The sequence below is a fragment of the Perognathus longimembris genome, chromosome 3 (assembly GCF_023159225.1).
Source record: "Perognathus longimembris pacificus isolate PPM17 chromosome 3, ASM2315922v1, whole genome shotgun sequence".
Classification (NCBI taxonomy): Eukaryota; Metazoa; Chordata; class Mammalia; order Rodentia; family Heteromyidae; genus Perognathus; species Perognathus longimembris.
In genome coordinates this window covers 91,153,293-91,180,367 of record NC_063163.1, presented here as the reverse complement: position 1 = coordinate 91,180,367, position 27,075 = coordinate 91,153,293, and the positions used below count along the sequence as shown (strand labels likewise).

The 27,075-nt window shown below is 45.7% G+C and overlaps 1 protein-coding gene and 1 long non-coding RNA gene across 4 annotated transcripts in view; one reads left to right on the top strand and one right to left on the bottom strand.

The window, feature by feature from the left end:
- Nucleotides 1-7,108: 7,108 nt before the first annotated feature.
- LOC125349260 lies at nt 7,109-26,881 on the bottom strand. Its single transcript, XR_007210496.1, has 3 exons — nt 26,652-26,881; nt 11,448-11,456; nt 7,109-7,142 (listed from the first exon to the last, which is right to left on the bottom strand). It is a non-coding gene; the product is annotated as an uncharacterized LOC125349260 (long non-coding RNA).
- Nucleotides 8,744-27,075, top strand: part of Ap1b1 (adaptor related protein complex 1 subunit beta 1) — a 53,812-nt gene continuing 35,480 nt past the window's right edge. For 2 of the 3 annotated variants that reach the window (XM_048343253.1, XM_048343249.1), the window contains exon 1: nt 8,744-8,883. The gene's annotated coding sequence lies outside the window, so the exon portion shown is untranslated. Of the gene's footprint in view, nt 8,884-8,920; nt 8,945-27,075 lie in introns of those variants that run through there. The other variant, XM_048343251.1, reaches the window with a different exon arrangement.

Below are 27,075 nucleotides of genomic sequence, written 5' to 3'. Positions count from 1 at the left end.
ATACAAGGCTGTTCAAGAGACAGTGGTGTCCATGAAGTTCCTGAACTCTGCCATATCTGCCCTCATCAGGACCTGGCTCTTCCCCCAGTTTGCCTGCCAGCCATGCCTCCAGGTCAAGCACCCCCTAGTGGGGGTGGGAGAAGGAAGTGTCCACCCCGACTCTGAGTACAAGGGCAACTGCTTCAGTGTCAGCCTGGTGGTGGGGACCACAGAGTCTGGAGACACTGCCAGCCCTGCTACTTGGTGACATCCCGCCAGACTCTATGGCTCGTGTTCTCCATGAACAGCATCAAGTTGGTACTCAGACAGGGGTGAGGCAAGTGAGGCCAAGAGGACCAGCAGCTTGGAGGGTGCCTGCAGAGTCTGTCCAGCAGATTACCACATTGATGGAAAAGTAATGAACTCAAGACAGAATAAAGCCAAGAGACACAGAAGGAGCAGGCAGAGACCCTGCTGGTCCCAAGCCAATCTCAGCCTATGTGTTCATTGAGTAGGCAGTATGTTTTTGGGTTTTGCCAATCCTGGGGCTTGAACTCAGGGCCTGAGCACTGTCCCTGAGCTTCTTTTCTCTCAGGCTAGTCCTCTATCACTGGAGCCACAGCACCACTTCTGGCCTTTTCTGTTTATGTGGTACTGAGGAATCAAATCTAGGGCTTCATACATACTAGGCAAGCACTCTACCGCTAAGCTACATTCTCAGCTTTTGTTTGTTTGTTTTTGTTTTTGTTTGCCAGTCTTGGGGCTTAAGACTCAGAGCCTAAGCACTGGCTTCCTTTTCTCAAGGCTAGCACTCTGCCATGAGCTACAGCACAACTTCCGGCTTTTTCTGCTTATGTGGCACTAAGGAATGGAACCCAGGGGTTTATGCATGCTAAGCAATCACTCTACTGCTAAGCCACATTCCCATCCCCTCAGCTTTTTTTTTTTTCTTCACATTTTTTTATGTTGCTAGTCCTATGGCTTGAACTCAGGGTCTGGGTACTGTCCCTGAGCCTCTTTGTGCTCAAGCTAGTGCTGTATCACTTAAGCCACAGCACCACTTCCAGTTTTTTGTGTTTTTTTTTGGCCAGTCCTGGGCCTTGGACTCAGGGTCTGAGCACTGTCCCTGGCTTCTTCCCGCTCAAGGCTAGCACTCTGCCACTTGAGCCACAGCGCCGCTTCTGGCCGTTTTCTGTATATGTGGTGCTGGGGAATCGAACCTAGGGCCTCGTGTATCCGAGGCAGGCACTCTTGCCACTAGGCTATATCCCCAGCCCCACCACTTCCAGTTTTTGAGTGGCTAATTGGAGATAAGAGTCTCATGGGGACTTTTCTACCTGAGCTGGCCTCCAAATGAAAAGACATACATATATATCATCTGATCCTCAGATCTCAGCCTTCTGAGTAGTTAGGATGACTGGTGTGAAGCACCAGTGCCTGGCTGGCTGGCTGCTTCTTTGTACCAACAAAATGAGCCACTGAACTAGCGCCAATGTGCATGAACTCCAAACCTGTTATGGTTTTGCTTCTGCTCTCCAAATTTTGTACTGCTATCTTGCCTGCAGCTCACCCAAAGAAGGGAAAATAACCCATAACAAACCCACCTAGCCCCCGCAGTATCTCCTCCCAGCTCTGTGTGGAGGTGTGTCACTTCCCTCCATCACCTAACCACCATAATTCCCATCATCTGTTATGGAAAGGGGCTTGGGCTTCGGAGGTGCACAAAGCTGGGCTCGAACTCACTATCTGCCAGGTACTAGTTAAGCTCCAAGCCTCACATTTCTTCATCTGTAGATAGGGATAATAAGGCAGAGTTTGCAGAGAAAACAGAAATATTAAAACTCCAGTTGTCCTTCTGTATCTGTGGGGAATTAATTGATGTCAAGATGCCTAAACTCTGCAGATAATATAGATAATAGATAATATAGATAATAATAGAGATGACTAAACTCCACAGATAATATAAAGTCTACAGGTGCTTGTAAACCCAGGACTTCAACCATGCTGGACAAGTGTTCCATCACCGAGCCCTAGCCTCAGTCTTCTCCCCTATTTTTACATCATCACTAGGTCATCTCTAGATGGTTTACAATAAAGCTGAGTGCAGGTGGCTCCTGCCTGTAATCCTAGTTACCCAGGAGGCTGAAATCTGAGCCTCTGAGCTGTGGTTCAAAGCCAGCTTAGACAAAAAAAAAAAAAAAAAAGGAAATTCCATCTCCAATTAACCAGCAAAAAAGGCTGGATGGAATGAAGGCATGGCTCAAGTAGTAGTTACTCTTAGTATGTATGTATGTATTATGTATAATATATTTAAAACTATATATATGTCTTTTCATTTTGTGACAGAATTCTAAAATGACCCTTGTCCTTGTCTAATCAGCTGCCCTTGAAGTAGGATGAGGTGAAATTCTCATAAATAAGTTATGATTCATGGCATAGTTAACTTCAAAAAGAGGTTAGGAGCAATGGTTCATCTGTAATCCCACATACTTGGAATGCTGAGGTCAGAAGATCATAGTTCCAAGCTAGTCTGAGAAAAAAAGACACCTTCTCAACCAACATCTGGGGTCATGGTGGTTGCACCTGACATCCTAGCTATTTGAGATAATAAAAGGAGGGTGGAAGTGTAGGTCTGCCCCTTGGCAAAAAGGGAGACCTTACAACAAAATAGCCAGTGCAAAGAAAAGGTGTGACTCAGTAGTACAGCTCTTGCCTGGCAGATATAAGGCTCTGAGTTCAAGCCCAGTACCAAAAGAAAGAAAGATTATCTAGGCAGGGCCAACCTAATTTTAAAATCAGAGACTTGTTGGGTGCTGGTGGCTCACACCTGTGATCCTAGCTACTCCAAAGGCTGTGATCTGAGGATCACAGTACAAAGCCAACCAGCAGAAAACTCCATGAGACTCTTATCTCATTGTAAAAAGCCAGAAGTGGTAGAGCACTAGCCTTGAGCACAGAGAGGCTCAGAGACAGAGCCCAGGCCCAGAGTGCAAGCCCCGGGACTGACAAAAGAAAAATAGTATAGCAGACACTTTGGTAGCAGAGAAGGAAGTAAGAGGATTGGAAGTGTGAGACAGAACTGATGTTGAAGCAAGATCTTCATAGCTAAGCCAGATGAGCCGTGGGGTGACCTGAGAGAAACCTCAAGTGGTCCCTGGCTGAGAGCTAGAAAGAAAATGGAGACATCAGGCTTCCACTCACAAGAAAATGAGTTGTACCAAAGCAACAAGCCTGGAAGAGAGCCCAGATAGGACAGCAGCGTGGCTGACACCTCAATTTCAGCCCTGCAAGACTTCCAGCAAAGAACCCAATCAAGCAATGCTGGACTGCTGGTCTATGGAGCTGTGAACCAATAAATGGATATTGTTTTTAGCTGCTGAGTAGGTGGTACAGCAATGGACAACACCTCTATAGATTTGCTACGAGGTTCTTTATTCTTTATACCCCATACTGGTAGCACTAGAAATCTCCTTATCTGAATGAAGTGTTTCCAAGAGGTACAGCCTCCTTCTCAAAATCAAACAGCTAGCCTGCTTCCCGAGAGTCCCAGAAGCAAGCCTGGGAGCTCCCCTGCACCCAAGTCTGCCACTCTGACTTTAAGGCTTGCAAGGTTACAAGAGGTAGGAACCTATCATGCAAATTAACTAGGTGTGGCTTGATCAGTATTGGACAGGGCTGTGTCAACAGCAGGGCGGAGCTTCCTAGAGACACAGCCTGGGAGCTGCAGTCAATGGAAAGCAACAATTTTAAAACTAATAGAGCCCAGTGGCTCAACACAGATTAACCACTGGCTCCTAGAGGAGGTGTAGAAGCTATGAGCACCCCACAGTGGTAAGCACACCAGGCACTCAGTTTGGCTCCTATATACCATTCTCCAATAAAAGGAACCACAACTGTTTGAAAAGCAAATGGTTGATCCCAGAGCTGGGGAAGAGGAAAGGAGCTGGGTAAGCCCTGGGCCTCTGAGTTACTTGGATGTAAGGAAGTACTAAAGAATCACAGCAACTACAACAACAACCCTCACGTTTGGTGGGTACATCTGCCATCCCAGCATTTATGAGGCAGAGGCAGAAGGACTACAGAGCTCTAGGCCAGCCTGAACTACATAGTGAAATCTTGAGAGTGTCAGTAGATGACTAATTCCAGAAACTAGGAGGCAGAAGCAGGCAAAAAGAAAAAAAGGAGGGGAGTTACTGGAAGGAGCCAGCCTAAAGAAATTGCCAATGGTCAAACTACAACAAAGAGAAAAATAAGTAATGATATGCCATATAAAGTGGAATATTATTCAGAAAAAAAGGGGATTCTAGGGGCTGGGAATGTGGCCTAGTGGTAGACTGCTTGCCTAGCATACAAAAACCCTGGGTTCGATTCCTCAGCACCACATATACAGAAAAAGCCAGAAGCAGCACTGTGGCTCAAGTGGTAGAGTGCTAGCTTTGAGCAAAAAGAAGCCAGGGACAGTGTTCAGGCCGACTGCTTTTGATGCCACAGAACTGTGTGCTTAGGAGTGGTGAAAATTATAAATTTTTCCAGGTGCCAGTGACTCACACCTGTAATCCTAGCTATTTAAGAGCCTAAGATCTGGAGGATTGAGATTCAAAGCCAGCTGGATTACAGCTGTGCACCACCACGCTTGTCCTCTATTAGCAATATTCTTTTTTTTTTCAAATTTTTATTATCAAACTGATGTACAGAGAGGTTACAGTTTCATACGTTAGGCATTGGATACATTTCTTGTACTGTTTGTTACCTTGTCCCTCATACCCCCCTCCCCGCTATTAGCAATATTCTAAGGAGGCACAATCAACCTGATGTGAGACTGAATCCCATGGGTGGGATAGGAGGTTCAGAGCCAGGACACTCAAGACAGCCGAGCCCTTCATGGGGTAGCCTTCAGCCACATAGGCAAGAGAGGTGAGCAGAATGTGGCATCTGGGAAAACCAAGGCTTGTGAACTGAAGGCATTTATAGCTGGGAGAAAGGGGGATGAGAGCTCCTGCCTATCCCCTGTAGGTGGAAGGCTGGTACTGTGTGGCTGGGAACAATGTCCTTCCTGCCTCCTAGTGGTAGAGTACTTGCCTAGCATGCATGAAGCTCTAGGTTCTATTCCTCCATACCACATACACAGAAAAAGCCAGAAGTGGTGCTGTGGCTCAAGTGGTAGAATGCTAAACTTGAGCAAAAGAAGCCAGCTACAGTGCTTAGGCCCTGAGTCCAACCCCCAGGTCTGGCCAAAACAACAACAGCAACCCAAATCTGCAAACAAATGGTCTAGACTGGAGGATTCTGTTTTTTTGTTTTTTGTTTTTAAATTAATTTACCTTATTGTTATGATCAAAGTGATGTACAGAGGGATTACAACTACCTGAGCCAGGTAATGAGTACCTTGTACTTTGCACAGTGTCTTCTGTTCCCAAATAGAGGATTCTTAATCAAATTGGAAGAAGAGTCTAAAAACTTGGACCCTAGAAAGGCATTGCTTCACCTGTTGCAGTTAAAGGAATGGGTGGCAGTTTAATGGTATCTGTGTGACCTCTAGTGGGCAAAGGGAAAGAATACTGGTTTTATTTATTTGTGTATTTGCTTATTTATTTTGCCAGCCCTGGGGCTTGAACTCAGAGCTTGCTCAAGGCTAGGACTTTACTATTTGAATCACAGCTCCACTTCTGGCTTTTTCTGTTTATGTGATACTGAGGAATCAAACCCAGGTCTTCATGCATGCTAGGCAAGCACTCTGCCACTAAGCCACATTCCCAGCCAAAGAATACTGGTTTTAATTTGCCCAATTTAGAGTAATTTCTCTATCTGTGGGAGAGTAGTCTCCAGACCCTCAGAGGCACCAAAATCTGTGATACTCAAGGGCCTTGTATAACATAGTGTGGTATTTGCATCAAAACTATTCTCCTGTGTGCTTTAAATCATCTGTAAATGATTTACCTAGCACACAATAGCGGTAGTGCTACACAACAAGTTTTAAATTGTATTTTTGTTTGTTTTTTTGCCAGTCCTGGGCTTGGACTCAGGGCCTGAGCACTGTCCCTGGCTTCTTTTTGCTCAAGGCTAGCACTCTGCCACTTGAGCCACAGCGCCACTTCTGGCCGTTTTCTATATATGTGGTGCTGGGGAATCAAACCCAGGGCTTAAAGTATATGAGGCAAGCACCCTTGCCCCTAGGCCATATTCCCAGCCCCTTAAATTGTATTGTTAAGGGAATAATGACAAAGCAAATAGTCTATGTATGTGTTTGGTGCAGACAAAAATCTTTCAGCTGGGTGCTAGTGGCTCAAGTGTGTAATCCTATCTACTCTGGAGGCTGAGATCTTGATGATCGCAGTTCAAAGCCAGCCCAGGCAGAAAAGGCCAACGAAACTATCTCCAATTAAACACCAGAAAATCAGAAGTGGCACTGTAGCTCAAAGTGGTAGAGCACTAGCCTTGAGCAAAAGAACTCAGGGACAACACCTAGGCCATGAGTTCAAGCCCCACAACCAAAAAACAAAACTTTTTTCTATCTTGGGTTGAGTCCCAGATACAGGTTCTGCAGATACAGAATGATGACTGTATACTATGCACCCATTGTGGAGGGAAGGTGGGAACTTTGTGCTTTGAAATTCTGGGTGTCAGCAAGTACAAAGGACTCACAGAAGGACATACAGTGCTGGTGGCAGGTTGTGGGTCTTTTTATGTCCCTGTGAGAGCTGCCAATCTTCCTCTGTTGGGTGAAACCTTATGAGGCAAGTAAGGATGAGGAGAGGGGAGCAGGCATGAGCCCCCCAGTGCTTAGCCCTGGCCTTAACTCCAGAGCTGGCCTATTGCTGCTATGTGAAGTTGGGAAAGCTTTCAGCTTCTTGGGTCCTTAGTATTCTCATCTGTAAAATGTGTCACTATGGTCTCCACTCTTGAGAATGGTGAGAGTTAAAGTGGTGCATTATGAGGGTATGCAATGGTGCTTAATCCATAGAACTGGAACAAAGGGGTCCAATAGTTAACCTCAGATCTTGGTCCAGAGAAGCAACTCAACATTCCCCAAGGCTGTGCACTGGTGTAATCAGGCTGGTCTTGAGCTCAGATTTCCAGTCTCTCCACACCTTAGAAAACAAATTCTTGTCATTACAGCCAAACACACACACACACACACACACACACACACACACACACATTTTCTGTGTCTTGTCTGCCTGCTTCACAACAAAAGGGTTTGAAGATGGGCTAAGGTCTGTGGTTGTGATAATGGTACTTTACCAGTGCCACATTTCCTGGGGTTAGTGTTATGCTACGAACATGTAAAATGTCTCCATCGAGGGAAGCTGAGTGAGGTCACATGGGACTCTGATTTTGTGCTAGTGTTACAATGTGCTGTAGGTCTATAGTTATCTCAAAAATTTTCAAAATATTAAAATGTGTTGAGGCTGATATGTGCAAAATTATATTAAATGTTTGAAATAATGTGTGTACAATAGAATATAAAAGTTTTGGCTATGGAAGCCAAACAATAATGAGGGAGGAGGTAACAAGTTTGATAAGAAATGTACTCACCACCTTATGTAACTGTAATCCTTCTGTATATGTCTTTGACAATAGAATTAAATTTAGAGGGGCTGGGAATATGGCCTAGCGGCAAGAGTGCTTGCATCCTATACATGAAGCCTTGAGTTTGATTCCTCAGCACCACATATACAGAAAATGGCCAGAAGTGGCGCTGTGGCTCAAGTGGCAGAGTGCTAGCCTTGAGCAAAAAGAAGCCAGGGACAGCGCTCAGGCCCTGAGTCCAAGGCCCAGGGCTGGCCAAAAAAAAAACAGAATTAAATTTAAAATATAATAAAAAAAAAGTGACTGTCACAGGGCAATGGAACTGCATGTTCTTTTTCTCTCATTAATGTATCTCCATTTGTGTACAATGGAAATATTATTTATTCAATAAAGTACCTTTAACGAGTAGAGAGTGTATTATGTGTTAGATGGTTGAACAAAAAATTATTTTAGAAGGAAGAATAAAAATGAATAGTACCGGGCTGGGAATATGGCCTAGTGGCAAGAGTGCTGGCCTGGGTTCGATTCCCCAGCACCACATATATAGAAAACGGCCAGAAGGGGCGCTGTGGCTCAGGTGGCAGAGTGCTAGCCTTGAGCAAAAAGAAGCCAGGGACAGTGCTCAGGCCCTGAGTCCAAGCCCAGGACTGGCAAAAAAAAAAAAAAAAAAGAATAGTACCAGTCAGAATCGGCATGATGTGGCCTCTGAGGCGCTGGCAAAAGAGGAAATAACAGCACATTACGATAAAGTTCCAAGCAGGCTCTGCTGTTTTCTCCCAGAGCACGGAATTCCCAAAGCGCTGCAGCAAACGTCCAGCTTCAGACAAACGTAGTCTGGCGCCTGGGCAGTTACAGCTCTAGTTTTGACTCTCTTATTCCCAAGACCAGTGACCTTGAGTAACATCCTCTCAGGGCCTCAGTTTCTCCCCCTGCAACTCAGAAAGAGATAGACCTCAAAGTCTTCATAACCGTTTTGGCTCCATTCCATTAAGAAACTTAGCTTTTCCAAACACCGGAGGGGAGAGCGCAGCTGAGCGGGAGTGCAAGCCCGCGAGGTGAATATCGGCCCACCCCGCCCCGCCCCCAGAGACTACGCCCACGTAGCCCCGTCCCCAAACGCCCCACCCTCCCGGGTTGTGCTCTCGACCCCGCCCCCAGCCGTGCGTCTACCGGAAGTTCCCGGGCGCGCGAGGCTCTGGCACCCCCTCCTCCCGGCCGTGCGTCTACCGGAAGTTCCCGCCCAGCAGGTGACAGCCGCGGGGCTCAGAGCGGCCGGCTGCACCGACACACCGGGTGAGCCCGAGAAGGAGGCCGCGGACATTTTGCTGCCAAGACGAACCGAGTCGTGGCGCCCGGAGCCGTTTGGACCTGCGGGTGAGGAAACGGGGAGCTCGGCGAGACTGGGGAAGGAATGGGACGGCGTCCGGGGTCCCGGGTGAGGGGGCTGTGGGGGGTCAGAGGTCACGGGGAGGACGTGGCGGCGGCGGCCGGGCGCGCGCGAACGGCATCTCCCGCCCCAGGGAGCGGGAAGGCTGCAGGTTCATTCTATTTTCTCCGCATCTGGCTTTCCTGCACCCCGGCCGCCTTGCGTGTACAGGGGCTTCTAAACTTCGGTCCAGGAAGCCCGTCCCTGGCCGGAGAGAAAACTCTGAGGCCTCCTCGGCGTTCGGGGGCTTCTCTCTTTGCCGCGGTTTCCAGAGTGCGGGTTGGAGGGGAGAGGGCGGGGATCAAGAAGTAGCCCTGTGCCCCCGCCCCTCGGAAGGCTACGGCTCGTTCTGCCCTTTGAGGGTCTTCGGGGACTGGTGGACGGAATGGGAACACCTGTGATGAGACTATCAAACACGAACAATTACCACTTACTGGTTATCCCGCCCCGACTGTACAACACACTTTACTCCCAGTGCTACATTTAAGCCAGCAGCAGCCTTCTTCAGGTAGCTCCTGCTGTCCTCATTTTTATCACCGGGGAGACTGAGGCACACGGAGATGAAGTCACAGATGGAAAGTTAAGGCCATTCCAGTGGTGGAAGCAGAAGCAGAGTTTCTAACCTAGGTTTTCAGGGACCAGCAAAGTACAGAGGCAAAAGAAGCAGGATTGGGTTGTCTGAACTGTTTTTTATTCATTTGGATTGATGTTGAGATGTGGCCTTATTGCTTGGCTTCTTGTCTGATCTTCAAAGAGAGCATTTGATTGACTTTAGAAAGCTGTTGCTGTAAGTGGCCTAACCGTGAGACACAAAACAGGCCATCCACGATGCTAATATCTATAATATCTGTCTATAACCTCAGGAGAACAGTTGAGCTGCATTCCTTTCCCAGGGAAGAGAAAAAGAACCACTTGACCCCTAGATGATCTTTTGGTCATAGATTCTAGAAGAACATACCCAAGGGAAGGGTTTTTGTGCACCTGAAAAATATGCAGGCCTAGGTCTGGGAGATGGTGACATGATTTGGTGACTGGAGGACAAGACTCTGAAACGGAGCCTTTTTCCTTCTGTAGACATTTTACTTGTAGCAATTCAGCCTCAGTTTTCCTGATAGCAGCACCTTTCTATCCACTGTTTGTACATAAACCTTAATGAAGGTGTGGTTTCTGCATGCTTCTGAAGAAAGCTATCATTATTAATGATACTGTAATTCCTTCTCTCTCTTTTTTAACTCTCTGAACTGTTTCCCTAGTTCCATTCAGTTCACAGAAACTTAATATTGTCACCTTATCCCCATCCTTCCAGAGGAGGATTTTGAGATAAAGTGCCTTGTCACAGATGGTAAGCACATGAACAGAACTCAGAGCCTCTGCTTCACTCTCCTGAGTGTAGCCCACCAGGCATCTCTGACCTCTTAGAAACTATCATGAGGGGCAGCTTCACTAGATGGCAGATCTTTTAGAGCTTGTGTCAAAACTATCTGTTGAGTCTAGGTCAGCCAGAAGCTTTATCACGAGTGGCTTGAATGACAGCTATGATGCAAAGACAGTTTCCCTGATACCCCTTCAGTCAGCCCTGGGCTCCAACCTGAGCTCAATGACTTCCCAGAAGTGTGACCTGCATAATTTACTTTCACTGAATTTCCTTTACCTCAGCTCTTAAAATACTACTGACCACTCCTTGCCTTTTTCCTTACCTTAGATGAGGAAATTGTGCAGAGCCTGTTACTTTGGTGGCTGCCTTGACTTGATTCCGGTTAGTGCCTGCTGGGGCCTATGTCTGAGGAGAAGGGCTTGTGTCAAGCCTGGCTTGAGCAGTGTTAACTTCCTTCTGCAAACAGACCTCTATGTACTCAGGACTTCTCTCAGCCTTCTTGTTTCACTTCCTAAAAGTGTTTAAGAAAAACTTCAGTCTGTTAGCCTTATAGGGTCTGGCCTTGGACTTTCATCTTTTTCTAGTAATTCTTGAAACTTCAGTGTCTTAACTGCTCCCTTCCCAGGAAGCACTTACGTCCATCAGCAAAGCCTAAAGTGCTGACAGATAGCAAGTGTGGCTTGGATCTGAGTTTTGCACTCTGGTGGATTTCTGAAGATGTCCCTTGAAGATGTTTCTTTTTCTGATCAGGTCTTTCTGTCCAAGATAGGTCATTGATATTATCACAGGCCAGAAGAGGTCTTTATCTCTTCACACTGAGTTGAACAAATAACCACCAGAACAACTAGGGATCCTTTCAAAACATCCTGCTCGTGAAAATCCATCAGCGGATTTCCATTGTCCTCAAGCTAAACGCTAAATTCACATTCATTGGCCTGGTATCTAAGGCCTTTCAAGTCTGACGCCAGCCTGTGTCTCCTTCCTCATTCCTCCAACTGGTGCTTCACCTTCCATATCCAGTTGACTGGGCTGCTTGGCACTTCTGTAAGCCCCACCTCTTTACCTCTCTGCCTGTGCTTTGTGCTCCCTCTGCTGAAGCATTAGGCCTGCCCCTTGGCCCCCTCTCTGCTAGGTTACTGCTTGGTGCTTCCATCCAGTTGTCACTCCAGCTCACCAGCCCTTGCCATATGTCCCTCCATGATATCCTGTGATAGTCATCTATTTACTTGCTTGTCTTCTTAGTCTTCCACCAGTTTGTCGTGAGCTAGAGGCATGGTTGAAACACGGTAGAGTGTCTGTCTAGCAAGTGCAATGCCCTGAATTCTATGGTCAATACTGAAGAAGAAAAAAAAAAAAGTTGTCTCCAGCACCTAGTGAGGTGTCTGTCTGTCAATGAGTCAGGCACAGTAAATGGTTGGCAAGTAAACTGATCCTACACTGCAATGTTCTATCTATACTCATGTCTTCCCAGAGGGATAGGGATTGACTGCTCCTGAACTATTGTTGCCATCACCAACCAGGCCCCAACATGCCTCCGGCCTTCAGAGACTAGGATTTGGAAAGAAGCAGGGACATAACATGGTTAACACTCAGTAATAGTGACTGACATTTATCCAGTTTTAGGAGGGCTTTGTGTGTGTGTATGCTTGGTAGTCTAGAAAACACACAGACACACACACACACACACAGAACAGCCTTGTTGTTGGATTGTCTCCTGGTAGTTAATGGAGCTCACTGTGGTTCTAAAGTCCCAAGCACAATGCTCTTTGCATCCTCTGTCTTGGTCTTAGCCTTCACCAGGAAAGTATCTAAGGTTGGGAGGCTCCTTCTAGTTAAGCTAAATGTGTGGCTGGTTGATTCCATAGTCCCAGAGTTCATCAGCAACCAGGCTGCCTTAGTTTAGTTACCTGTGCACCCTAAGCCAGAAGATGGAAGTCAAGTCTCAAAGCAGACACTTCAGTGTTTGCTTATTTTTTCAGCACTTCAACAGCTGAGTTCTGTAGAGCGGAAAGTATTTTTTTAATCACACTCGAATTGCTTTCAGAATTTTAATTCCACATTGAAGGTAGAATAACAGTTTCTGTAGAGTTATCTGTTGGATCTGTTTCTGTCTGAAAAATATTCTGTGATCTTGAAGGATTGAGTTGCTAGATGTTGAGATAAAACAGACTTCTCAAGATCAGAACTCATGCATTGTCTATTGAGACCTGCTAATGGCTGGCACTGGTCTGTGTTGATAGGTAAAGAAGCTAGACTATTTCTTACAGGGGAGAGAGATGAGGCAGAAATGGAAAACAAATGCAGTGATTAGAACTGACAAGTCATGAAGAAAACAAAAGGTGTAGCAGCCAGAGCCTATTCAAATGTGAGTCCAGGGCCAGGCACAGTGACACATGCCTGTGATACCGGCCACTCAGGAAACAATGATCAGAGGATGCAGATTTGAGGCTAGCTTGAGCAAAATGATGGCAACCTCCCCCACCCCCTGCCACACACACATACCACCAAACAAAATGTGGTGCATACCTAATATCCCAGCTACAAGGAAAGCATAAGTAAGAGTCTGACGCTGGGTAAAAACACAAGACCATATCTGAAAAATAATTAAAGCGAAAAAGTATTGGAAGACATGGCTTAAAATGTGAGACACTGGTTAGTAAGCAGACTTGCCAGGCCCTGAGTTCAACCCTAGTACCATAACCCCTTAAAAAAAAATTGGGCCCAGGATCTGGCTTAGTGGTAGAATGCTTGCCTAGCATGCATGAAGCCCTGGGTTCAATTCCTCAGTACCACTTAAACAGAAAAAGCTGAAAGTGGTGCAGTGGCTCAAGTCTTGAGTAAAAGAAGCTCAGGGACAGTGCCCAGACTCTTGAGTTCAAGTCCCAGGACTGGCAACAATAAATAAATAAATGAATGAATGAATGAATGAATGGCTCAAGTCTTGAGTAAAAGAAGCTCAGGGACAGTGCCCAGACTCTTGAGTTCAAGTCCCAGGACTGGCAACAATAAATAAATAAATAAATGAATGAATGAATGAGTGAGTGAGTGAACTACTACCCCTTCAAAAAAATGTAAGTCTGATCTTAGGACTGTTCTGCTCAGAATCGCCCAGCAACCTCCCATCACATCAAGCTACAGTTGCCTCAGACCTGCCAGATGCACTCCCATCTTTGCCCTCATTGCTTCTGTTCTTTTCTTTTTTCTCTTTTTTCAGTGCCAGGGCCCAAACCCAAGGTCTTGTACATGCTAAGCACAAATTATGCCCCAAAACAATACCCCATCTCTAGCTTTTTTTTTGTGGGGGGGGGGCATGCTGGCAGGCTTTTCCCTGGATGATGTCACCTGTTAACTTCTCAGAGACCTTCTGTGGCCACCCTACTTAATTTCAGCCTCTTTTCTCCTGCCCCATACTTCTTAGCCTCCCCTCATCTCTTGGTCTAAAAAGCATTTATCAGATACTGTATATTTAGTTATATCTTGCTTATCTGCCCACCAGGAGGTTGAAATTCTTTGAAAGGAAGGATTTTTGTTTGTTTCATCACTGCTGCGTCCCTAGCACATACAGCTGTTTCTGGTCCATGGAAGAGATTAAGGAAATATATGAAAAATAAAAATGCTAAGAGGTGGGAACAGAATACCTTCTTAAGATAGGTGCCTGTGAAATGATGTCATCTAAGCTGAGATTGGAAGGATCAGTTGCAGCAGCCCTACAGAGCGGGAGAGGATAATCCAGGCACAGGACACAGGGCCTGCGGGGCTGGAGCAGGATGGGAGGGCCTATGGGAGCAACTGGAGTGACCTGGCTTCACTGAAGGAGTGACCTGAACCTTTACCCCATTTCAGATTGTGCCACCTGATCTACTCTTTTCCATTCTTATCATGTATGTATTTACCTTTCCAATTATTTCTGGCACTTACAAATTCAATAAAGACAAAACAGCAAGCTGGAGCTCATCTATCTCTGAACCTGGGAGACCCAGTGAACGAAACACTAGGAAACTGTTCTATAGCTAAAGTTGGTTAACAGGACTTGAAATGAAATTTCCCTAAGAAGAGAGTTGAGGACTAGTCATTAAAATATTTATTGAGCATTTGCTATTTGTCTAGTATGCCATTAGGAGGTAATCATACAGTAGTGAACAAAACAGGCAAAATGCTTGTTCTTATGGATGGAACTGGTGGTCATCATGTTGACTGAGATAAGTCAAGCTCAAAGACAAATACACATGTTTTTGCTCATAGGTGGACTAGACCTAAAAAAAGATAATTTATGACATGATTGTAAAAGGAGGACTTTTCTTGGAAGGGAAGTAATAGAGAAGTAAAGGAAAGGGCTGGGAATGTAGCTTAGTGATAGAGTGCTTACCTAGCATGAATGAAGCCCTAGGTTCAATTCCTCAGTACCACATAAACAGAAAGGACAGAAGTGGTACTATGGCTCAAGTAGTAAAGCAGAAGAAGTTCAGGGACAGTGTCCAAGCCCTGAGTTCAAGCCCCAGGACTGGCAAAAGAGAAGAAAAAAAAAAAAAAGGAATCAAGGAAGAAAAGGAAAGCTGAATATGATCAAAGTACTGCATATATGTGTATGAAAACAGTTACTATAAACTCCACAACAAACTTAAAAATAGGGAAGAGAAGGGGTTAAACAACAATAGAGCTGGGCACAGGTGCTGCTAGCTGCTCAGCAGGCTGAAATCTGATGGTCGAGGTTCAGAGCCAGCCTGGGCAGGAAAGTCTGTGAGACTCTTATCTCCAATTAACCACCAGAAAACTGGAAGTAGAACTGGCTCGAAGCAGTTCAGTGCTAACCTTGAGCAGAAAAGCTCATGGACAGCTCCCAGGCCCCGAGTTCAAGCCCCACAACAGACCAAAAAAAAGGAAGAAATTAGAAAAGAAACAGTAATAGAGTTGGGGTGAATTTGATCAAAGTACTATAAAGATTGTATATAGTATATTGTATATAGTATATTGTATATTGTACATAGTATATTGTATATTGTATATAGATTGTAAGTACTTTGAAGGATCAAAGAGGATCACAGACTAGAGGAAATAAGAAAACAGAATTAGTTGGAGAGGTATCTGATTTTAAATCAAGTGGTTAGAGAAGGCCTCAGATGAGATGGTGAGATTTGAGCCAAGACTAAAAAAAAGTGAGACTCACCAGGTGCTGATGGCTTGCACCTGTAATCCTAGCTACTCAAGAGGCTAGGATCTGAAGGATCAAGATTTCAAGCCAGTGGCTGGGGATATGGCCTAGTGGCAAGAGTGCTTGCCTCGTATACGTGAGGCCCTGGGTTCAATTCCCCAGCACCACATATACAGAAAATGGCCAGAAGTGGCGCTGTGGCTCAAGTGGCCGAGTGCTAGAAAAGAAGCCAGGGACAGTGCTCAGGCCCTAAGTCCAAGCCCCAGGACTGGCCAAAAAAAAAAAAAAGATTTCAAGCCAGCCCAGCCAGAAAAAACTGTAAAAGTCTTAACTCCAAAATAACCAGAAAAGGCCATGCTGTAAGCATGGCTCAAGTAGTAAATGGCTAGCCAAATAAGCAAGCTGAGCAAGGTGTGAGACCCTAAGTTCAAACCCCATACTGAAAGAAAAAAAAGAAAGAATCTGAGCCATGAAGCTATCTGGAGATCAAGCCTTTCTGGCAAAGTGAGCAGCATGTGCAAAGGCTCTGAGTTGGAAAAATGTCTGTTGTGTTTAAGGATCAGCAAAGATGTATGCCTGGAGCTTAGGAAGTGGTGGGAGTTTGAAGAAGTAATGGTAGAGGTGGGGTACATCTTACCCAGGGCCTGGTATGGACTTGAGCTTTTACTGTGAGACAGTGAACTGTTGGAGGAGTTGAGGAGGGGCACCACTGTCTTAGACTGTAATGGAATGATTCTGGCTGTTGCTGAGGTGAGCTGTAAGGAACACTATGAAAACATTCTCAGTGGGAGGAGATGGGGGCATGGGTAAGATTTTAATGGAGTTAGAGGAGCCACTGTGTGCATTCTGGATTAATTTTGGAGGTATTGTTAATAGGATTTACTGAGGGATGGGAAGTGGGGTCTGTGGTCAGGGGTGACAGGTTGTTTGCCTGAGGATCTGGTAACAATGGTGTTGGCAGTAACTAGATGATGGACACTATAGGCTGAGCAGTTGGGGAGAGAAAGCAGCTGGAGGTCAGTTTTATCCTGTTCAGTGTGAACCACCTGCTAATCACAGACATTAAAGCGGAGCCGTCAGTTAAGCAGTTTGGACACAGGAGCCAGGAATTTAGGGAGTTTGGACTGGGATGTAAAGCTGTGGGTTGTCAGTATGAAGAGAATATTTAAAGCCATGACATTGGATGAGATCACAAGAAGCAAAATGCATAGATGGAGAAGAAGAGATACCAGACTGAGTCCTAGGATTCGCTGGTAGCGAAGGGGAAGAAGTGAAGAAAGAACAGGAAACAGAGAAGCCTGAAATGTTGGGTAGGAGGGAAAGCAGAGAATTGGGGTCTCCAGGAATCCCAGAAAAGAAAGCATTTCGGGGATAAGCCAGTGAATAGCAGTCTTGGTGCTCTAGGTGTCACTTGTCATGTGACAGGACCTCTGCACCTTCTTCTGCAGTATCTAGCAACAAATCCTGACATCCAAGACCCCTTGAACCTCCTCCTCCCTTCCCTAGCTTCATTGTTCCTTTTTCCTTCCAAGGCAGGACGTCTCACAGAACTCTGAACATGCTGGCATGTATGGGCCTATGGCTGGCTGCTGGATTACCGTGAGAATGAAATGAGACAGAGGCTATAAATCACTCAGTACCCAGCCTGCTCCTCAGCCAATGTTGGCCGTGACACCATGGTCCGCAGATCCCCACCTTGTTATCCTGGCATCTTGTAGTGTTCTCTGTGCCACCCCTGCACTCCCCTTTCTAAATCTGACCCATCTTGCCATTTCTAGCCCAGCCTCTATTCATATGAGAACTCCCATGGTGTTCTACCTGCCTCCAAAAAGCCCTGCTTTGAGCTTTGGTGGCAATTACCTGGAGATCCAGGTCACTCTTCTGTCCCCTTTAGTCTTGTCTCTGGCCCTGGGCCTGTAGGAGCCATGTGGAGAGATTGTCCTTTATTTACTATGTGTGCTCCCATGTTAGGCACAGCTCCAGCATGCAGCAGGCAGCCGGCAGCCCTGCACATTGAGTGGAGTTCCATTGCACCGGTGGGAAAACAGTCCCTGCAGTCTTGTTCTGTGGTCTTGGGCCTCTCTTCTCACCTTATCCTAGTATTCCCTAGAAGAAGCTGCCTCTCCCTTTTTTTCCCTTGCAAATCCAAAGGAATTTTCCTTCTTTCTCTTCTTCTTCCTTCCTTCCTTCCTTCTTTCCTTCCTTCCTTCCTTCCTTCCTTCCTTTGAGTTAACATATGTTAGTAATATGAGAGGTTTCAATTTTCATACATACATAGTATACTTTAAGCTAATTCATCCCCCTCCATCATATTCCCATTGCACCTCTCCTTCCTCCCCCTTGTCTTTTCCTCCACAGCAAATATTTCCATACATTACTGCTTGTAGGTTAGTTGAGAACTGGCATCTGCTTAGCGTGAGGTTCAAAGAGCTGGTTTAAGAACATTCTCTTACATGTGGCATTTGTCTGACTTTGGTTCTTTTCATTTTGAGATCTTTAATTGCTAGTGGGACTCAGGAGACTGATTTTGATTAATCAATTTTCATCCATATCTCAAAAGACTCATTAACTTGGCAGGCTTATCCTAGGCTTTCACTGGCACATTACTAAACTTGATGTTCCTGTTGTTCAAGGTAGATGGGCTGGCCCTAAAATAACCTGCCATTCAGCATCTGAGGGCCTGCAGGATGTGTGGCAACCTGTTTCTCATACTCTAGCCTGGAGCTGGTGTGCTGCTGCTAGGCTTCATTCAGAGAGGAGTGGCCTTGCCAGGCAGAGTGAGACATGTGACCTCATCATGGGGCAGTGGTGGAAGGCGTTGGCACTACTATTTTCTAGCTGTGTGATTAGACAAATGGAAGCTCTCTGGGCTTCTGTTTCCTCATCTGTGAACTTGTTCCTCATATGTTATTGTGAGGACTAAATACAAAGCTCTTTACTAGTGTGCACCCCATGGTTCAGGTTCATTTACCTCAGCCACTCCCACCACTGAACCGACTTGAAAGAGTCGTTTTTGTGGGTGCAGCGACCACACTGACTCAAAGAGAAAGTCTGAAATGTGGTTTCTCTGCTACTGACTCACCTTCTAATCATCGAGTTGGTCTTACCTATCTTGCTGTCTGTTAAGTGAACTTTAGTACTTACCTCCAAGGACCCTTTTCCTTTTTTGGTAGCATTGGGGTTTGAACTCCGGTCCTTGCACTTGCCAGGCTGGCACTTAACCATTTGAGCCATGCTCCTAGCACTTTTTGGTTTTCATTTCTCCTATTTATTCCAAGTAGCAGGATAATAGGTGCCTGCCACTGGTAAAATGCCAGCAACTAGTTAAAATGGGATCTTTCTAACTTTTGAAGATCATGAACCATGAGCTTCACAATCTAACTCCCAAGTAATTGAGGTTATACACATGAGCAGCCATGCCTGGCCTTTTTTCCTTCTTAAAAATAAGACAGCAGGGGCTGGGAATATGGCCTAGTGGCAAGAGTGTTTGCCTCGTATACATGAAGCCCTGGGTTGATTCCTCAGGACCACATATATAGAAAACAGCCAGAAGTGGCGCTGTGGCTCAAGTGGCAGAGTGCTAGCCATGAGCAAAAGGAAGCCAAGGACAGTGCTCAGGCCCTGAGTCCAAGGCCCAGGACTGGCAAAAAATAAATTAAAAAAAAAAAAAGACAGCAGGATTGGAATATAGCACAGTGATAGAGTACTTGCCTACCATGTGTAAGTCCTGGGTTCCATCCTCAGGGCTTTCAAAAAATAAGTAAATAAAAATAAAAAGAGACTCTCAGACAAGTGAGAAGGGGTGAGGAGTCATCAACTCTAAGCCTCCTGGGGGCAGCACAATTAGGGTGTGTCATATAGTAGTAGACATTTGTGAGATGAACCAACTCTGTCCTTGAAAGAACACATGGGATGATCAGAGTGTTGCTTTTCTTCTAAGTGAAGAAATGGTTATAACCATCCTAACCACCTATTTTCTTCCTTACCATACTATTCCCTTACCTACCAGTCTATTCTCTTCCTTAGCCACCTCCCTCCCTTTTTCCTTTCCTTCCTTTATTATTTTGATAGGGTCTTACTTTGTAGCCCAGATTAACTTTCAACTTGTAATCTTCCTCACTCAGCCTTTTGAGTGCTGAGATTACAAGTACAATTACCACACCTGGCTTAATTTAGTCCTGACTCTTGAGTTCCATCCTATACTGCTATCCTGCTCCTGCCTGAAGAAGGTTTCTTGAGTAGCTGTTGATCAGGGCAGGGGTTAACAGTCAAAGCTCCCAACACAGACCTTCAGGGAGAGGTTTTCCTTCCATGGATATCTTTGCATTCAGAGAGGCATTGTGGCAACTGGATCAGACCTTGTCAGGTCTCTTTCCTGAGCTGTTTCTCTGGTTGCTCTCATAACACCTATTGGCTCTCTTGTTGATTCACCAGGGGTCTGGATTGTTCAGTGTATGTGCTAGCACAGCCAGCCCCATACTTCTCAGAACAGTACAGAGTACCCATAGGCTGTGCTGACAAGCATCCCTGTTCTAGAGGAGGAAAACCCTGGTCTTTGGGGAAATGAAAACACTTTACTGCTTTGCCAGGCTAGATTTACCTCCCCTGGTGTGGGGATGCTAAAGCTTACTCCCTTATCAGTGCTCCCCTTTCCACCCTTTCCCCTGGGCACCTGACCAGCAGGTGGCCAAGGTGGAGTGAGGGACACGGGCTAGCCTAAGGTGCACGTGGCCGAACGAGATCCCCTTTTCCTCCCTCCTTACCCACCAAGGAAGCCAGGTGCAGACGGATCTCGGAGACGCTTCGGAGAGCAATCCGGTTTATTCGGGAGGGGCTCACAGTAATATAGTACTGATGACGAGGATTGAGCATGAGCTGCGATAGGCTGGCGAGCTTGTCCGTCCAAGAGCAGCTCCCAAGGACCTCCCTCATGGGCTAACGTCACTTCCCATAGTACTGCCCTGTGTGCTCGCTGGCGCAAGGTGGGGGATGGTCTCAAAGCTACCCCTTCTGGTTCCGGACCCAGAAGGAGATAGGTGTGGCTCATTTCCACACTGCCCCAGGGCTGGGGGAAGGTTGGCGTCTTGGGAGCTCTCCTCGCCCATCCCCTGAAGGCCAAGATGAATCCCCAACACTGCTTGTCTTGTTACTATTTTCCTTCCTACTTAACACCTAGTGAGATTCACTGGCCCTGGCTGAATGACGAATTTGTTATTTTGTCCCCTTAGACATGTTTAATATGTCACACTTTTAGAATTTCCTGTCTCTTGGTTGAGGCTGGAAAGAACCCCCAGTAGCAGGGAATTGGGTCCTCAACTGAGTGGAGAATTAGAACATGTGAAATGTGGGAAGGATTCTGTCTGTTATTTACTTTTTTTTTTGTTTTTACCAGTTCTGGGCCTTGGACTCAAGGCCTGAGCACTGTCCCTGGCTTCTTTTTGCTCAAGGCTAGCACTCTGCCACTTAAGCAGCAGCACCACTTCTGGCCATTTTCTATGTAAGTGGTGCTGGGGAATCAAACCCAGGGCTTCAGGTATATGAGGCAAGCACTCTTGCCACTAGGCCATATTCCCAGCCTCTGTTATTTACGAGACTTGTTTTCATACTTTATGCCATGTAACCATGGGTTGCCTGAAGGGCCCCAGGTGAGGAGGGGGAGAGGTAGGCATACTGGAAACAGCCATACTCTGGGCTCTCCAGCCTTCCTTCAGAAAGAACAGTTACACTCTTACCTGTTTTTTGTTTTGTTTTTGGTTGTGGGGCTTGAACTCAAGGCCTGGGTGCTGTCTGTGCGCTCTTTTTACTCAAGGCTAGCGCTTTACCACTTTGAGCCACAACCCCACGTCCAGATTTTTTTTTTTTTGAGTGGTTAATTGGAGATAAGAGTCTCGAGGGGACTTTTCTGCCTGGGCTGGCTTTGAACCATGATTCTCAGATCTCAGACTCCTGAATAGTTAGGATTACAGGTGTGAGCCACCAGTTCCCGACTCTTATCTGCTTTTGACAGCTTAAGAATGGTGATAGAGGTCTGGGAATGTGGCTTAGTGGTAGAATGCTTGCCTAGCATGCATAAAGCCCTGAGTTCAATTCCTCAGTACCACGTAAACAGAAAGGCCAGAAGTGGTGCTGTGGCTCAAGAAGTAGAGTATTACCCTTAAGCAAAAGAAGCTCAGGGACAGTGCCTAGGCCCTGAGTTCAAGCCCTGGAACTGGCATTAAAAAAAAACTGGTGATAGACTTGAAAAGTCCTTGATTTGTTTGGAATTTTATTTGGCAATTGGAGGAAATAAGTCCTACTTACTTTTTGAGTATTTTCCCAGGGTCATCTGTTGGAAGCAAAGCCAGACTTCCAGGCAGCCATGTTGGCACTGGATCAACCATACCATTTGCCGTGTTGGCTGAAAGTTAACTGCAAAGCCTTATGCTCCTAATCTGCAGTCTTTGCTTTCTGTCATTTATCTTGATCAGTAATGGACCCTTGGTTTGGTGACTTCCCTGAGAATACCTTTTCATTCATTGTGCCAACAGGCATTCTTTGAACTCCTAGAATGTGCCAGGCATGATACCAGTCACTGGATTGAAGTGATAAACAGGACAGATCCTAAATTAGAGGTGTGAGGAAGGTTGTGGAGAAGTATAAGACACCATTGAGACTAGTGTCAGGAGGCTGCTGCTTCCTGCATACAGAGAGGCTTCTCTGGGGCAGCAGAGTCTGGGCTGTGGCTAAAGAATGAGCAAAGATGGGAATGGTGTTTTCTATAGAGTCAACATTTCTTCTTTTAGACCTGGTAGCACACAGAGCAAAATTTCTAAGTTATAAGAGGATGAGGGATGAACAGTCAGTCTCTCACCTACCTCCTTCCTGGAGGAACCTACCTCCTTCCTGGAGGAATGCTGTTAACTTCTCCTGCTTCTGTCTCTCCTCTCTCTCTCTCTCTCTCTCTCTCTCTCTCTCTCTCTCTCTCTCTCTCTCTCTCTATCTCTCTCTCTCTCAGGCTGGGGTTAGTTACTACTAGGGCTTAAACTCAAAGCCTTGGTTCCTGCCTGTTCTATTTATTCTCGAACTTTATATAAGTGATAAAAAATGAATTCTCTCATGTGTGGTATTTGCCTTTCTTCCTTTGGTTTGTTTCCTTTGGTAATGAGGATTGAACCCAGTGCTTCATGCATACTAAGTTTATATATTTTATCCCCAAGCTATACTCCAACCTTGATTACATTTATTTTTAGTGAGCTTTCCTTCTGCCATTGCTCATGTCAGAAGGCACTGGTGAAGTACATACAGAAGCAGGTGGCATTCTCCCCATTTTAAAGGAGAAGATGGAATTGTAGAAGTTAAGTAGACTAAAACTTTTTTTTTTTTTTGCCAGTCCTGGGCCTTGGACTCAGGGCCTGAGCACTCTCCCTGGCTTACTCTTTGCTCAAGGCTAGCACTCTGCCACTTGAGCCACAGCGCCACTTCTGGCCGTTTTCTATATATGTGGTGCTAGGGAATCGAACCCAGGGCTTCATGTATACGAGGCAAGCACTCTTGCCACTAGGCCATATTCCAAGCCCCTAGACTATAACTTTTTAAAACTTATTACTATTAGCATTTTGAGATTTTGGAGAACAAATTGAAATGTATTCAGTATTTTCTTAAAATTTTTGTGACCTAAATTGACTTTTTAAGCTTAAGAAACAGAAAGATACTTTGTATTTCTTGTTTATAAAAAAATTAAACATAACTGGGCACTGGTGGCTCATGCCTATAATCCTGGCTACTCAGGAGGCTGAGATCTGAGGATCACAGTCAAAGCCAACCTGGGCAGGAAAGTCCATGAGCCTCTTATCTTCAATTAACCACGAGAAAATCAGAAGTGGTCCTATGGCCCAAATGGTTGAGTGCTAGCCTTGAGTTGAAGAGCTCAGGGACAGTGCCTAGGCCCAGAGTTCAAGCCCTATTACCGACAAAAATAAAATTACGCATAGATATATAAAGACTTGTAAGTTTTGAGGACTTGTTAAGCCCAGTCCTACCTTTGGTGAAATCCAAATACTTTGGATAGGAATATTTTCATGAGGTTGCTTTTGTTTTTGTTTTGCTCCCCTTTTCTTTCTAGGACCTAATTTTTCTGTTTTGCTCACTTTCTATTTTTTTTTCTTAGGCCTGTGTAGATTCTCACAAAGGTCTTCTTTATCATCTAGAAAACTTAGAGCAACGATATTTGGGGCCTTATTACTCAGTTCCTTTTCTTTAAGTCTAAAAAGGGAGGTAAGAGGAACTGTTTCAGAGATGGAGTGGTGAAGTAATAGTCTTATATGGGCATGGGGCATTGACATGAGGTGGGCACAGCAGGGACAAAAACAAGAATGCGGGCTGCAGATATGGCCTAGTGGCAAGAGTGCTTGCCTTGAATACATGAAGCCCTGGGTTCAATTCCCCAGCACCGCATATACAAAAAATGGCCAGAAGTGGTGCTATGGCTTAAGTGGCAGAGTGCTAGCCTTGAGCAAAAAGAAGCCAGGGACAGTGCTCAGGCCCTGAGTCCAAGGCCAAGGACTGGCAAAAAAAAGAAAGAAACAAGAATGCTCTCGGCTAAATTTGCCCTTCTAGCCTCTTGAGGCCTTCCTTGGCCTCTAAGTGCTGAAATTAAAGAGTTCCAGCCCAGAAGGCTGGCTCCTTAGCAAGTGACTTGTAGTACTGTTCAAAGCACTTTCTGACCAAGGTTGTCTCTTTAAGCACTGCCACTTCCAAAGACAAAACCCAAACCCTGCACTTTCTTGCTTAAGTTGCCACTTGCTTTCAAGGAAAAGGACTCAACTCCGTTGCCCTCCCTGCAGTAAGGATGCAGTACCTGGCAGCAACTCACCAGTGCCTGGAAAAGCATGCCTTCCCAGGACATCTGCAAGCCCAAGCTCAATACTGCACACTAGGGCTTTTTCCCTTCCTGCAGAGAGAATGCAGAATCGCTCTTGAGCTGGCATCCAGGAGACAACTGGCACAAGAAAACTCAGAGAAAGCATACAGAGATGAGATAAAATGCCCTTCAGTAGGTGACCAGAATTTTCCCAGTGGAATGAGGTGTTTTGCTGTTTTTAAATCTGCTCTTGGGCATAGCTTTCCAAAGCATTCTCTTTGCCCAGCATTCCCTTGCTCCTCTCATTTGCTGACTTCAGAGAGATAGGATTTCTGCATCATCAGTTCTTCAGGGCCCTCTGCAGAAGGATCTGCAGGTAGACAGAAGCAGCCCATGCTGGCAGCTCAGGTTGTGCAGTGTCCGTGAACATCTGTGAGAAGAGTCAGAGATGCCTGCCTATCAGGAGCTCTGCTGCTGGCTTGATGAGCTGACCCTACAGCTCTGTCTGGCTTCACCTGCACTCCCCACCCCAATAGTCTTGAAGTCTTGGGCTCAAGAAATCTTGCCTCAGCCTCCTGAGTATCTGGGGCACAGCTGCACACTACCACACACTCTCAGCTTCCATTCTATTCTTCCAAAAAAGATCCCTTTCGGGCTGGGAATATAGCCTAGTGGCAAGAGTGCTTGCCTCATATACATGAGGCCCTGGGTTCGATTCCTCAGTACCACATATATAGATAGAAAAGGCCAGAAATGACACTGTGGCTGATATGGCAGAGTGCTAGCCTTGAGCAAAAAGAAGCCAGGAACAGTGAGTGCTCAGACCCTGAGTCCAAGCCCCAGGACTGGCAAAAAAAAAAAGATCCCTTAAAGCCCCACCTCTTCCTCCTCCTGGTCAGTAGTATACACTACCTTTGCTGCTAAAGGGTTATATTGTGGCTCCCAGATATTGTGTTGTACTTACTACAGAGGAGGAATATACTTCTGACAGCTTCCTGTGGTAGAAAAGAAAGGACTTCCAAGAAGCCCTGGAGTTCTGTTCACTCTAGATTTTGGGAGGATTTGCTTTTTTTTTTTTTTTTTTTAAGATAAGGTCTTATTATATGGCTGGCCTTGAACCTTATCCTTCTGCCCCCTGAGTGTTGATATTATAGGACTGCACCAATACACCTGGCTATTTCCTTTTAGATTTAATGTTGGAGGAATATATGTGCTATTTTCTATGGTTCCTTGAGTTTTAGCTTCAGTCATTCCTCTTCATAGATTTAAGTTGTCCTTGAGAGCCAGGCACTGGTGGCTCACACTGATAATCCTAGCTACTCCAGAAGCTGATATCTGAGGATCAGAGTTTGAAAGATAGCCTGAGTAGAAAAGCCTACTTATCTCCAATTAACCACCAAGGAGCTATATGATGTAACCAGCCTTGAGCAAAAAAGCTAAGGGAGAATGCCCTGGCCCTGAGTTCAAACCTCAGTACTAGCACACATGTACAAAAACTGCTAGCCTTGGGCTGGGAATATGGCCTAGAGGTAAAGTACTCACCTCATACACATGAAGCCCTGGGTTTAATTCCTCGTCACCACATATATAGAAAAAGCTGGAAGTGGCACTGTGGCTCAAGTGGTAGAGTGCTAGCCTTGAGCAAAAAGAAGCCAGGGACAGTGCTCAGGCCCTGAGTTCAAGCCCCAGGACTGGCAAAAAACAAACAGTGCTAGCTTTGAAGACAGGATGCCCTATTTTACATATATTTTGCCAGTTGTGATCACAGATCTGTAACTTCTTGAGCCTTGCAGCCTTTTATGATATGGCAGAAGTTCCAGTATCTTTTTCTCCCAGTGCTTAGAGTTCCTTAGAACATTCTTGTTTTGTTTTGTTTTTGTTGCCAGTCCTGGGGCGAGGACTCAGGGCCTGAGCACTGTCCCTGCCTTCTTTTTGCTCAAGGCTAGCTAGCACTCTACCACTTGAGCCACAGCGCCACTTCTGGCTTTTTTCTATATATGTGGTGCTGAGGAATAGAACCCAGGGCTTCATGTATACGAAGCGAGCACTTTACCACTAGGCCATATTCCTAGCTCCCCCCCTTAGAACACTCTTAAAGCTTTATAAAGAATCTCTAAACTAGGCACCTGTGGATTGCAACCTGAGGATTGAGCCTCATAGCCAGCCTGAGCATTCAAATCCAGGAGGCTTACCTCCAGTTAGCTAGCAAAAAGCCAGAACTGGAGGCATGTCTCATGGTAGAATACCACCTGTTGGCGCAAGAAAGCCAAGTGAGAACAGGAGGTCCTGAGTTGAAGCCCCAGCACTGGAGAGAGAGAGAGAGAGAGAGAGAGAGACACACACACACACACACACACACACACACACACACACAGCTTGATTGTTGAAGGTTTTCTGAGAAGTGGTTTCATGTATAAACAAAAAATAGCAAAAATGATGCAAAATTCAATCCCCAAGACCATCAAAAAAAACCAAAAAAGGTTTAAGTTAATTCCAGTTGAAAGTGAATGCTGGGGCTGGGAATGTGGTTTAGTGGTAAAGTACTTGCCTAGCATGCATGAAGCCCTAGGTTCGATTCCTCAGCACCACATAAACAGAAAAGGCCAGAAGTGGTGCTGTGGCTCAAATGGTAGTGCTAGCCTTGAGCAAAGGGAAACCAGGGACAGTGCCCAGGCCCTTAGTCCAAGCCTGGCCAAAAAAAAAGAAAGAAAGTGAATGCTACCTCATTACATAACAGAGCTACCAGAACAGGCTGAGCTTCCCTGGGATCTCCAGTG